A 12,472-nucleotide genomic window follows, 5' to 3' on the forward strand; every position below is an offset into this window, starting at 1 on the left:
CAGGCAATGATGATACCCAAGTGGAAAGAATATAACTTCTTCCCTTGACATTCAACAGTGTTGCTGTCACTGAATCCCGCACTGTCAAGAAGGCAGCTCACCATCACCTTCTCAGGGGTAACTAGGAATGGGCAATAAAGTTGGCCCAGCCAGCGACCCCCATGTCCCTCTGTGAATTAAAAAAATCCTTCTTGGTATTTTCTATATTTCAATAAGTTCACCTTTCATTTGCCTAAACTCCAATGGATACACGCTCAGTCCTCTCCATTTCAGTCAAGTGAACCTTCCCTGAACTGTGTCTCGTGTGAATATGTTTGTGTTCAAAGGGGGACAAAAATTGTTCACAGGACTCCAGATGTGGTCTCACCATTCGGTTCAGCTGCAGCAAAATCTTCATTCCCCCTTGCCTCAAGCACTGCCTTCCTTATCACCTGCTGTACCTGTAGACTGACTTGTCATGATTCATGAACCAGGACACCTTCTGGACCACAGGGTCTTGCAATCTCTCTATCCATTTAAATAATTTGCTACTTTTCAATTCTTCCTGCCAAAGTAGTTAGAGCTCACATTTTCTCACATTATACACCTGTAAATTTTTGCTCACACACTTAACCTATCTGTATTCCCCTCTTTTACAACGTATTTTCCCAGTTAATGTTGTGTCACAAGCAAATTTAGCTCAATTCCTTTTTGTAGTGTCTGTAACGAGGTCAGCCAAGTGGACCTCATAGAATATGAGATCCCTGATTGGGGCTGTTAACCTGGTCCAATCAGGGAGCCCTGGCTGTCAGATATACATAGGAGTGTCAGAGGTTCTGTTTACTCAGAGCTGGCTCTGAGGGATCTGGATCAGTGTCAAGAACTCTCCATGTGTAAATAAGAGGTGACTTGGTGACAGTAACCCAGTCTCGGAGGAGTTATTTCACCTTTTCCTAAATCTTTGCTGAAAGTTGTAAACAGTTGATGCCCTGTCACCAATTTCAGTGGGGGCACCACTTGCAGCCTGCCAACCTGAAGATGCCTACTCTCTGTTTTCTGTCAGCCAACGAATCTTCCATCCATACTGATATGCTACTTCAAAACCACAAGCTCTTCCTACATGTAATAAACTTTGATGTGGCACCTTCTGGAAAACTAAGTACTTCCTCAAGAAACTCAAAGAATGTTGTCAAACATTATTTCCCTTTCACCAAAATCATGTTGACTCTGCCTGGTTGTACTGGGATTTTCTAAATTCTATAACATCCTTCATAAACAATTCTGGCATCTTCCCAGATGATAAGCCACATAGCCTCTAAACTGCTGCATTGTGCCTTCTGCATGTCCCGCATCACAGAATCATGTTCTCTATGTTCTGATCCAGAGTGTTTTTCCAAAAATCCACAGAATTTTAGAAAAGCAGAACCAATGTATCTGCGATCACAGTAAAGGGGCATGTTTGGGGTGGCACCCTGCAACTAGTGGATTGCCACAGGGATCAGTGCCATACCTGGGGCTATGAATATTTATAATTTCGAGGTGACAGTAACATACAACATAGAACTTAGAACAGTACAGCACAGTAGTACAGGCCACTCGGCCCACAATGTTGTGACTATCTATTATCCTACTAAGGTCAATCTACCCCGCATACCCTACATTTTACTATCCTCCATATGCCTATCCAAGAGTCACTTAAAAGTCTTAAAAATATCTGACTCCACTACCACTGCCGGCAGCACATGGTGTCCATGTGCATAGATCCCTGAAAGTTGCCACCCAGGTTGACAAGGCTGTTAAGAAGGCATACAGTGTTTTAGCTTTTATTAATAGAGGGATCGAGTTCCGGAACCAAGAGGTTATGGTGAAGTTGTATAAAACTCTGGTGCGGCCGCACTTGGAGTATTGTATACAGTTCTGGTCACCGCATTATAAGAAGGATGTGGAAGCTTTGGAAAGGGTGCAGAGGAGATTTACTAGGATGTTGCTTGGTATGGAGGGAAGGTCTTATGAGGAAAGGCTGAGGGACTTGAGGCTGTTTTCGTTAGAGAGAAGAAGGTTGAGTGGTGACTTAATTGAAACATATAAAATAATCAGAGGGTTAGATAGGGTGGATAGGGAGAGCCTTTTTCCTAGGATGGCGACGGCGAGCATGAGGGGACATAGCTTTAAACTGAGGGGTGATAGATATAGGACAGATGTCAGAGGTAGGGTTCTTTACTCAGAGAGTATTAAGGGCGTGGAATGCCCTGCCTGCAACAGTAGTAGACTCACCAAGTTTAAGGGCATTTAAATGGTCATTGGATAAACATATGGATAATAATGGAATAGTGTAGGTTAGATGGGCTTCAGTTTGGCTTCACAGGTCGGCATAACATCGAGGGTCGAAGGGCCTGTACTGTACTGTTAAGTTGTTTGTCCTATGTTCTATTCAACATGCCCACAACTCTGTGTGAAGAACCTATGTCTGACGTCTCCCCTATACCTTCCTCCAATCACCTTAAAATTATGCCCCCTCATAATAAATATTTCTACTCTGGGAAAAAGTCTCTGACTGTCCATTTTATCTATGCCTCTCATCATTTTGCAAACCTCTATCAAGTCACCTCTCATCTTTCTTCGCTCCTTCAACCTTTCCTCATGAGACCTGCCCTCCAGTCCAGGCAGCATCCTGGTAAATCTCCTCTGCACCCTCTCCAAAGCTTCCACATCTTTCCTGTAATGAGGTGACCAGAACTGAACACAATATTCCAAGTGTGGCCTAACCAGGGCTTTATGGAGCTGCAGCGTAACCTCGCGGCTCTTAAACTCAATTCCCCTGCCAATGAAAGCCATGTGACTGAGGGGGATTCTGGGAGAAGCCGGCTTGCACATCACAACTGAGGAGGGGATTGTGGAGGGCCCAGGTGTCAAAGGGGTAGACCAGGGCAGACTGTAGGAAGATTATGGAAACCAGCAGGACAAAGTAGTGTTGTGACAGTTGGTAGGTTGGTTGGCATTCGTGTTTGATGAGAATAGTTGGTTATCACCTTTTTAACAAATTGCAGTCTGAGGCTTGCTTTGCTGAGTAGCATCATTTCAGAGTCAATTCCTTTCTGCAGGAATGAGCCAGTTAGACATGCAGCTGATCTGTGGATCTGCACTGACTCAGGGATGTAAACAGGGCCCCCACCCTCCCACAGTCCCAGCAGGTTAGCAACGAGCAGGAAACTAGAAAAGGATAAAGAGGGTAATAAAATGTGAGGCTGGATGAACACAGCAGGCCAAGCAGCATCTCAGGAGCACAAAAGCTGACGTTTCGGGCCTGGACCCTTCATCAGAGGCTCTCTGATGAAGGGTCCAGGCCCGAAACGTCAGCTTTTGTGCTCCTGAGATGCTGCTTGGCCTGCTGTGTTCATCCAGCCTCACATTTTATTATCTTGGAATCTCCAGCATCTGCAGTTCCCATTATCTCTCAAGGATAAAGAGGGTGCCCGGGTGTTGGCCAGGAAATACAACCAAAATCATTACAACTGCAAATCACACAGGCTGCATCGGTTCCACAAGGCAGCTCACCAGAACCTACTCAAGGGGCAACTAGGGTTGGGCAATAAATGCTGGTCCAGCCGTGTCCCACAAGGGAAACTGAAGAAATGGATTGGAATCTCAGTGAATAAGAAAGGTTTGGAGGGATATGGACCGATCACAGGCTGGTAGGAGGCGTTTAATTTGGGATTACAGTCAGAATTGACGATTGGACTGAAGGGTGTGTTTTGTGGCTGTATGACTCTCAGTGATATTACTGAGGGACAGAGGGTAGGAGAGTTCAAATCCTGTTCAACTTCGTTGGTATTTCAAACAATACAGAACTACAGCCTAAATCTTTGCACTGCAAACAGATCCAGTTTGATTAAATGTGATCCAGCTTTTGATTCTTCACCAAAGGGGCCAAAACAGACACTATCAGGAGAGTAGCCACGGACTGATCGGGCGTGTATACATAGAATAACCGACGCTTGAGTAGATCTGTAGCTCGGGTTGAGTTTGGTTATCTCCCCGAGCTGGTTCGTTGCTGTTCCGCAGACGTTCCATGACCCTGCTGGGTAACACCCTCGGCACAGCCTCTGATGAAGCGCCGTTGTGTTTTCGCGCCTGTTATTTAAACTCTGGGGTTTGATGTGCTGGATTGCCTCACTTCGGGTTTTCACTCGCAATGGAGTGAATATGGGGTCTAGCTCTATGTGCTTGTTGATGGGTTTCTTCATGGACAACCAGGCCTCTAGGAATTCCCGTGCCTGTCTCAGTTGGGCCTGTGCAAGGATTCTGGTGTTGTCCCAATCGAAGTGGTGGTTTTCCTTATCCATGTGGGTGTCCCTCATCCCATCTCCAAAACATAGGAAGGTAGATACAGTTCTTAAAGCTAAAGGGGTCAAAGGTTAGGCTGAGAAAGCTGGAACGGGGGACTGAGTTGGACGGAATTGAATGGTGTAGCAGACTCAAAGGACTGAATGGCCCACTCCTGCTTCTAGTTTCTGCGATTCTAATTGTGTTACTACTTCAGAAGCCCTGTCCATGTCCTCTGGCAGACCATGGCCATCCTCCTCATTATTCACAGCACAGCTGAGCTCAGGGTCATCTGGAAATTTTGAGATGACTTTCCATATCCTCAGGGTGGGACATCAACATTGATTCTTTGTTTTGCTTCGGTGTAATTTCGCTCAGCAAATACTACGCTCAGCCACATCGTGCAACAATAAATAATCTTATTGAAAAATGTGAAATTTATGGTCGTTTAAATGTGTATTTCTAGAAAGCACTTAGTTCTCCTATTCATTCTGTCTCATGCCTTGGCCAAATTAAACCACAAGCACACTCAAAAATAATCAATTGTCTTAAATGTCCCATTTTCTCCAAAGCTCTTTCCCTCTGTATTGTAAACCCATTAAAATAGCACAGCTGACAATGTCTCTGCAGATGTTCAGACAATTCTTTAATGGGATCTTTGGAAAACAATCTGAATTTATGGTATATGGTTCAAGCAAGGCCAAGGAATCTAATGAAAACCATCCAAAGTGCCTTTGGTACAGACCAGTGAAAAAAGCCCTGAGCTGGACAGCATTCCCTTTCTGCCTGCCTCCCTTCACAGACCACACACCTGACTGCACAGCAGAATACAGAGACAGACAATTGGACCCTTCGTCTGTCCCCTGCACAGTCACACATGGTACACTCTCATTCCTTTATCCGCAATCCTACTCTCACTCCCTCCATCTCTGTCACAGATACCATTTTGAGAAACTCGCATTTGCACTTTCAAACTGATACAAGTCGTATAAACGTTTCCCAGACCCAAGCCCATACTCCAGCCTGACACACCAAAAGCAGGAACAAGGGAGTGGGCACTGTCGGAGGGTCAGTGCTGAGGGAGCGCCACACTGTCGGAGGGTCAGTGCTGAGGGAGCACCGCACTGTCGGAGGGTCAGTGCTGAGGGAGTGCTGCACTGTCGGAGGGTCAGTGCTGAGGGAGCGCCACACTGTCGGAGAGTCAGTGCTGAGGGAGCGCCACACTGTCGCACGGTCAGTGCTGAGAGAGCGCTGTGCTGTCGGAGGGTCAGCGCTGAGGGAGTACTGCACTGTCAGAGGGTCAGCGCTGAGGGAGTGCTGCACTGTCGGAGGGTCAGCGCTGAGGGAGTGCTGCACTGTCGGAGGGTCAGCGCTGAGGGAGCGCCGCACTGTTGTAGGGTCAGTGCTGAGGGAGTGGGCACTGTCGGAGGGTCAGCGCTGAGGGAGTAATGCACTGTCGGAGGGGCAGTACTGAGGGAGCGCTGCACTGTCGGTGGGGCAGAGCTGAGGGAGCGCCGCACTCTTGGAGGGTCAGTGCTGAGGGAATGCCGCACTGTCAGAGGGTCAGCACTGAGGGAGCGCCGCACTGTCGGAGGGTCAGCGCTGAGGGAATGCCGCACTGTCGGAGGGTCAGTGCTGAGGGAGCACCGCACTGTTGGAGGGTCAGTGCTGAGGGAGCACCGCACTGTCGGAGGGTCAGTGGTGAGGGAGCACCGCACTGTCGGAGGGTCAGTGCTGAGGGAGTGGGCACTGTTGAAGGGTCAGTGGTGAGGGAGCGCCACACTGTCGGAGGGTCAGTGCTGAGGGAGCGCTGCACTGTCGGAGGGTCAGCGCTGAGGGAGTGGGCACTGTCGGAGGGTCAGTGCTGAGGGAGGGGGCACTGTCGGGGGGTCAGTGCTGAGGGAGCGCCACACTGTCGGAGGGTCAGTGCTGAGGGAGCGCTGTGCTGTCGGAGGGTCAGCGCTGAGGGAGTACCGCACTGTCGGAGGTTCAGCGCTGAGGGAGTGCTGCACTGTCAGAGGGTCAGTGCTGAGGGAGCGCCACACTGTCGGAGGGTCAGCGCTGAGGGAGCGCCGCACTGTCTGAGGGTCAGCGCTGAGGGAGTGGGCACTGTCGGAGGGTCAGTGCTGTGGGAGCGCCACACTGTCGGAGAGTCAGTGCTGAGGGATTGGGCACTGTCGGAGGGTCAGTGCTGAGGGAGCGCTGCACTGTTGGTGGGGCAGAGCTGAGGGAATGCCGCACTGTCGGAGGGTCAGCGCTGAGAGAGCGCCGCACTGTCGGAGGGTCAGCGCTGAGGGAGTGCCACACTGTCGGAGAGTCAGTGCTGAGGGAGGGGGCACTGTCGGGGGGTCAGTGCTGAGGGAGGGGGCACTGTCGGAGGGTCAGTGCTGAGGGAGCGCCACACTGTCGGAGAGTCAGTGCTGAGGGAGTGGGCACTGTCGGGGAGTCAGTGCTGAGGGAGGGGGCACTGTCGGAGGGTCAGAGCTGAGGGAGCGCCGCACTGTCGGAGGGTCAGTGCTGAGGGAGGGCCGCACTGTCGGAGGGTCAGTGCTGAGGGAGCGGGCACTGTCGGAGGGTCAGTGTTAAGGGAGCACCGCACTGTCGGAGGGTCAGTGCTGAGGGAGTGGGCACTGTCGGAGGGTCAGTGCTGAGGGAGCGGGCACTGTCGGAGGGTCAGTGTTAAGGGAGCACCGCACTGTCGGAGGGTCAGTGCTGAGGGGGTGGGCACTGTCAGAGGGTCAGTGCTGAGGGAGGGGGCACTGTCGGGGGGTCAGTGCTGAGGGAGGGGGCACTGTCGGAGGGTCAGAGCTGAGGGAGGGCCGCACTGTCGGAGGGTCAGTGTTAAGGGAGCACCGCACTGTCGGAGGGTCAGTGCTGAGGGAGTGGGCACTGTCGGAGGGTCAGTGCTGAGGGTGCGCCGCACTGTCGGAGGGTCAGTGCTGAGGGAGCGCCGCACTGTCGGAGGGTCAGTACTGAGGGAGCGCCGCACTGTTGGAGGGTCACTGCTGAGGGAGCGCTGCACTGTCGGAGGGTCAGCGCTGAGGGAGTGGGCACTGTCGGAGGGTCAGTGCTGAGGGAGGGGGCACTGTCGGTGGGTCAGTGCTGATGGATCCCTGCACTGTCAGAGGGTCAGTGCTGAGGGAATGCCGCACTGTCGGAGGGTCAGCGCTGAGGGATTGGGCACTGTCGGAGGGCAAGTGCTGAGGGAGTGGGCACTGTCGGAGGGTCAGTGCTGAGGGAGCGCCACACTGTCGGAGAGTCAGTGCTGAGGGAGTGGGCGCTGTCAGAGGGTCAGTGCTGAGGGAGGGGACACTGTGTGGGGGTCAGTGCTGAGGGTGCGCCACACTGTCGGAGGGTCAGTGCTGAGGGAGCGCCGCACTGTTGGAGGGTCAGCGCTGAGGGAGTGGGCACTGTCGGAGGGTCAGTGCTGAGGGAGGGGGCACTATCGGGGGGTCAGTGCTGAGGGAGGGGGCACTGTCGGAGGGTCAGTACTGAGGGAGCGCCGCACTGTCGGAGGGTCAGTGCTGAGGGAGTACCGCACTGTCGGAGGGTCAGTGCTGAGGGAGTACCGCACTGTCGGAGGGTCAGTGCTGAGGGAGTACCGCACTGTCGGAGGGTCAGTACTGAGGGAGTACCGCACTGTCGGAGGGTCAGTGCTGACGGAGTGCTGCAACTGTCGGAGGTTCATTTCAGCCCATCGAATCTGCTCCACCAATGTGACCATTGCTCATCATACAGATCATTCTGTCCCTGCTTTCTCCTTGAATCCCATTTTCCCTGAAAACTCTAACTCTTTATTAAAACATTCAATGTTTTGACGTCCACTGATTTTTGTGGCAGGGAATTCCACAGACTCCCCACTCCACGGGGGAAAACATTCCTCATCATCAAATGGCTTATCCCATATCCTTATAGTGTGAGATAATAAAGTGTGAAGCTGGATGAACACAGCAGGCCAAGCAGCACCTCAGGAGCACAAAAGCCGACGTTTCACACCCCGCCCCCGCAATAACAGCCCAAAGAGGATCCCCCTCGTTCTCACACACCACCCCAACAACCTCCGGATACAATACGTCATCCTCCAACACTTCCACCATCTACAATCCGACCCCACCACCCAAGCCATTTTTCCATCCCCACCCTTGTCTGCCTTCCGGAGGGACCTCTCTGTCCGGGACACCCTTGTCTGCTCCACACTGCCCTCCAACCCCACCACACCCGGCACCTTCCCCTGCAACCGCAGGAAGTGCTACAGATGCCCCCACACCTCCTGTCTCACCCCTATCCCAGGCCCAAAGCAGACTTTCCACATCAAGCAGATGTTCACCTGCACATCTGCCAATGTGGTATACTGCATCCTCTGTACACGGTGTGGCTTCCTCTACATTGGGGAAACCAAGCGGAGGCTTGGGGACCGCTTTGCAGAACACCTCCGCTCGGTTCGCAATAAACAACTGCACCTCCCAGTCATGAACCATTTTAACTCTCCCTCCCATTCCTTAGACGACATGTCCATCCTGGGCCTCCTGCAGTGCCACAATGACGCCACCCGAAGGTTGCAGGAACAGCATCTCATATTCCGCTTGGGAACCCTGCAGCCCAATGGTATCAATGTGGACTTCACAAGCTTCAAAATCTCCCCTTCCCCCACCGCATCCCAAAACTAGCCCAGCTCGTCCCCTCCCCCCCACTGCACCACACAACCAGCCCAGCTCGTCCCCGCCTCCCAAACCTGTTCCTCCTCTTACTTATCTGCCTCTACCACCTCAAGCCGCACCTCCATTTCCTACCTACTAAACTAATCCTGCTTCCTTGACCTGTCCATCTTCCCCGGACTGACCTATCCCCTCCCTACCTCCCCACCTATACTCTCCTCTCCACCTATCTTCTTCTCAATCCATCTTTGATCCGTCGCCCCCTCTCTCCCTATTTATTTCAGAATCCTCTCTCCATCCCCCTCTCTGACGAAGGGTCTAGGCCCGAAACATCAGCTTTTGTGCCCCTAAGATGCTGCTTGGCCTGCTGTGTTCATCCAGCTCCACACTTTGTTATCTCGGATTCTCCAGCATCTGCAGTTCCCATCATCTCCTTAGAGTGTGACCCTGGTCATGGGGATCATCCTTCCTGTCTAGTCCTGTTAAAATTTTCTAGGTTTTTATGAGATCTCCCTCATTCTTCTGAAACCCAGTGAATACAGTCCTAACTAACTCAGTCGCCCTTTGTAAGTTAGTGCTGCCGTCCCAGGGATCAGTGTGGTAAATCTTTATCGCACTCCCACCATCACCAGAACATCCCTGCATAAGGAGACCAAAAGTGTATGCAATTCTCCAGAGGTGGTCTCACCAGCACCGTCTACAATTGCAGACAAATGGGTGGGAACAGTCAGTGAGGGAGACAAAAGTGTGGGGTTGGGGGGGATATTGGAGTGTACACGGGGATGTGAATTGGGGGGGTATTGGAGTGTACACGGGGATGTGGAGTGGGTGGATATTGGAGTGTACACGGGGATGTGGGGTGGGTGGGTATTGGAGAGTACAGGGGGATGTGGGGTGGGGGAGTATTGGAGTGTACATGAGGTTGGGTGGTGGGGGAGTATTGGAGTGCACACGGGGATGTGGGGTGGGGGGGTATTGGAGTGTACACGGGGTTGTGGGGTGGGGGGTATTGGAGTGTACATGGGGATGTGGGGTGGGGGAGTATTGGAGTGTACATGGGGTTGGATGGTGGGGGAGTATTGGAGTGTACACGGGGATGTGGGGTGGGGGGGTATTGGAGTGTACACGGGGATGTGGGGTGGGGGGGGGTATTGGATTGTACACGGGGATGTGGGGTGGGGGGTATTGGAGAGTACACGGGGATGTGGGGTGGGGGGGTATTGGAGTGTACACGGGGATGTGGGGTGGGGGTGGGCATTGGAGTGTACACGGGGATGTGGGGTGGGGGGGTATTGGAGTGTACATGGGGATGTGTGGTGGTGGGGTATTGGAGTGTACACGGGGATGTGGGGTGGGGGTATTCGAGTGTACACGGGGATGTGGGGTGGGTGGGTATTGGAGTGTACATGGGGATGTGGGGTGGGGGTATTGGAGTGTACACGGGGATGTGGGGTGGGTGGGTATTGGCGTGTACACGGGGATGTGGGGTGGGGGGGTATATTGGAGTGTACACGGGGATGTGGGGTGGGGGTATTGGAGTGTACACGGGGATGTGGGGTGGGGGGCTATTGGAGTGTCCACGGGGATGTGGGGTGGGGGCTATTGGAGTGTACACGGGGATGTGGGGTGGGGGGGTATTAGAGTGTACACGGGGATGTGGGGTGGGGGGGTATTGCAGTGTACACAGGGATGTGGGGTGGGGGGGGTATTGCAGTGTACACGGGGATGTGGGGTGGGGGCGTATTGCAGTGTACACGGGGACGTGGGGTGGGGGGGTATTGCAGTGTACACGGGGACGTGGGGTGGGGGGGGTATTGCAGTGTACACGGGGATGTGGGGTGGGGGGGGGGTATTGCAGTGTACACAGGGACGTGGGGTGGGGGGGTATTGCAGTGTACACGGGGACGTGGGGTGGGGGGGTATTGCAGTGTACACGGGGATGTGGGGTGGGGGGGGTATTGCAGTGTACACGGGGATGTGGGGTGGGGGGTTATTGCAGTGTACACGGGGACGTGGGGTGGGGGGGTATTGCAGTGTACACGGGGATGTGGGGTGGGGGGATATTGGAGTGTACACGGGGATGTGGGGTGGGGGGGGTATTGCAGTGTACACGGGGATGTGGGGTGGGGGGGTATTGTCAGTCTTCGCTTCTCTTACTCCCCCTTCCTCTGCTGTTCTACTCCGTCTCCCTCCCACCCTTCCTTTCTCTCCCCGAAATCTGGCTCGGGCTAGCACTCTCTGCCCATGCCCCAGGGCGGAAAAGACAGTTTGTATCTCAGCGCAGTTTCCCGATCCCTGTGATATGGTGAGGTGTTGTGGAATGTTTTTGACGGGGGAACGTTCTCTGAGCATTCAGAGGAGCAGCACAAAACCCCAGGGCGCACACTTCTCACTCTCTGGATCTCCACTGTCCAACTCGGGCAGGGCACCTGCAGGGCATTGCAGCTCCTCCCTCAGGCCACATAGCTTTGCCCTTGTGGCAGGTGGGGTGGGGGGAGGAGGTATCTGGGACGGTGGGACAGAGGTTAGCTGAAGTGACTGGGGGCACTGGGCACGATACACAGGGTGGTGACTCTCTCAGGGACAAAGGTGTGAAGTGCAGTGTAGCTCGGGGGTGGGGGATGGAGGTGGTGGGGGGATAGTCGGAGACAACTGGGGGCAGCCAGCATGGGGAAGTAGGTCTTAAAGTCAATCAGCACACAAACATGCCCTTCAGCCCAACTCGTCCATGCCGACCAAATATCCTCAACTAATCTAGCCCCATTTGCCAGCATTTGGCCCATATCCCTGTAAACCCTTCCTATCCATGTACCCATCCAGGCGCCTTTTAAATGCTGTAACTGTACCAGCCTCCACGACTTCCTCTGGAAGCTCATTCCATACACGCACCACCCTCTGTGTGAAAAAGTTATCCCTTAGGTCCCTTTTCAATCTTTCCCCTCTCACCTTAAACCTATGCCCCTCTAGTTTTGGGCTCCCCCCACCCTGGGGAATAGACCTTGACTATTCACCCTATCCATGCCCCTCATGCTTTTATAAACCTCTATAAGATCACCCCTCAGACTCTGATGCTCCAGGGGAAAATGTCCCTGCCTAGACCATAAGACATAGGAGTGGAAGTAAGGCCATTCGGCCCATCGAGTCCACTCCGCCATTTAATCATGGCTGTTGGGCATTTCAACTCCACTTACCCGCACTCTCCCCATAGCCCTTAATTCCTTGCCAGATCAAGAAATTATGCCCATCCCGCATCTCTTTATAACTCACCCTCCAGTCTCAGCAATATCCTGGTAAATCTTTTCTGAATACATTCCAGTTCAATAACATCTTTCCTATAGCAGGGAGACCAGAATTGAACACTATTTCAGAAGTGGCCCTAACCAATGTCCTGTACAGCCTCAACATGACCCTCCCGACTTCTCTACTCAATGCACTGACCAATAAAGGCAAGCATTCCAAATGCCTTTTTCACTCCCCTGTCTATGTGTGACAGTACACAACAGAATGAAGTACAG

The 12,472-nt window shown here is 53.0% G+C and overlaps 1 protein-coding gene across 2 annotated transcripts in view; it reads right to left on the reverse strand.

Annotated features, from left to right (window-relative positions):
• Positions 1 to 12,472, reverse strand: part of esr2a (estrogen receptor 2a) — a 159,178-nt gene that overhangs the window by 15,321 nt on the left and 131,385 nt on the right. The window lies entirely within an intron of this gene.

This window comes from Stegostoma tigrinum, chromosome 10 (assembly GCF_030684315.1).
Source record: "Stegostoma tigrinum isolate sSteTig4 chromosome 10, sSteTig4.hap1, whole genome shotgun sequence".
Lineage (NCBI taxonomy): Eukaryota > Metazoa > Chordata > Chondrichthyes > Orectolobiformes > Stegostomatidae > Stegostoma > Stegostoma tigrinum.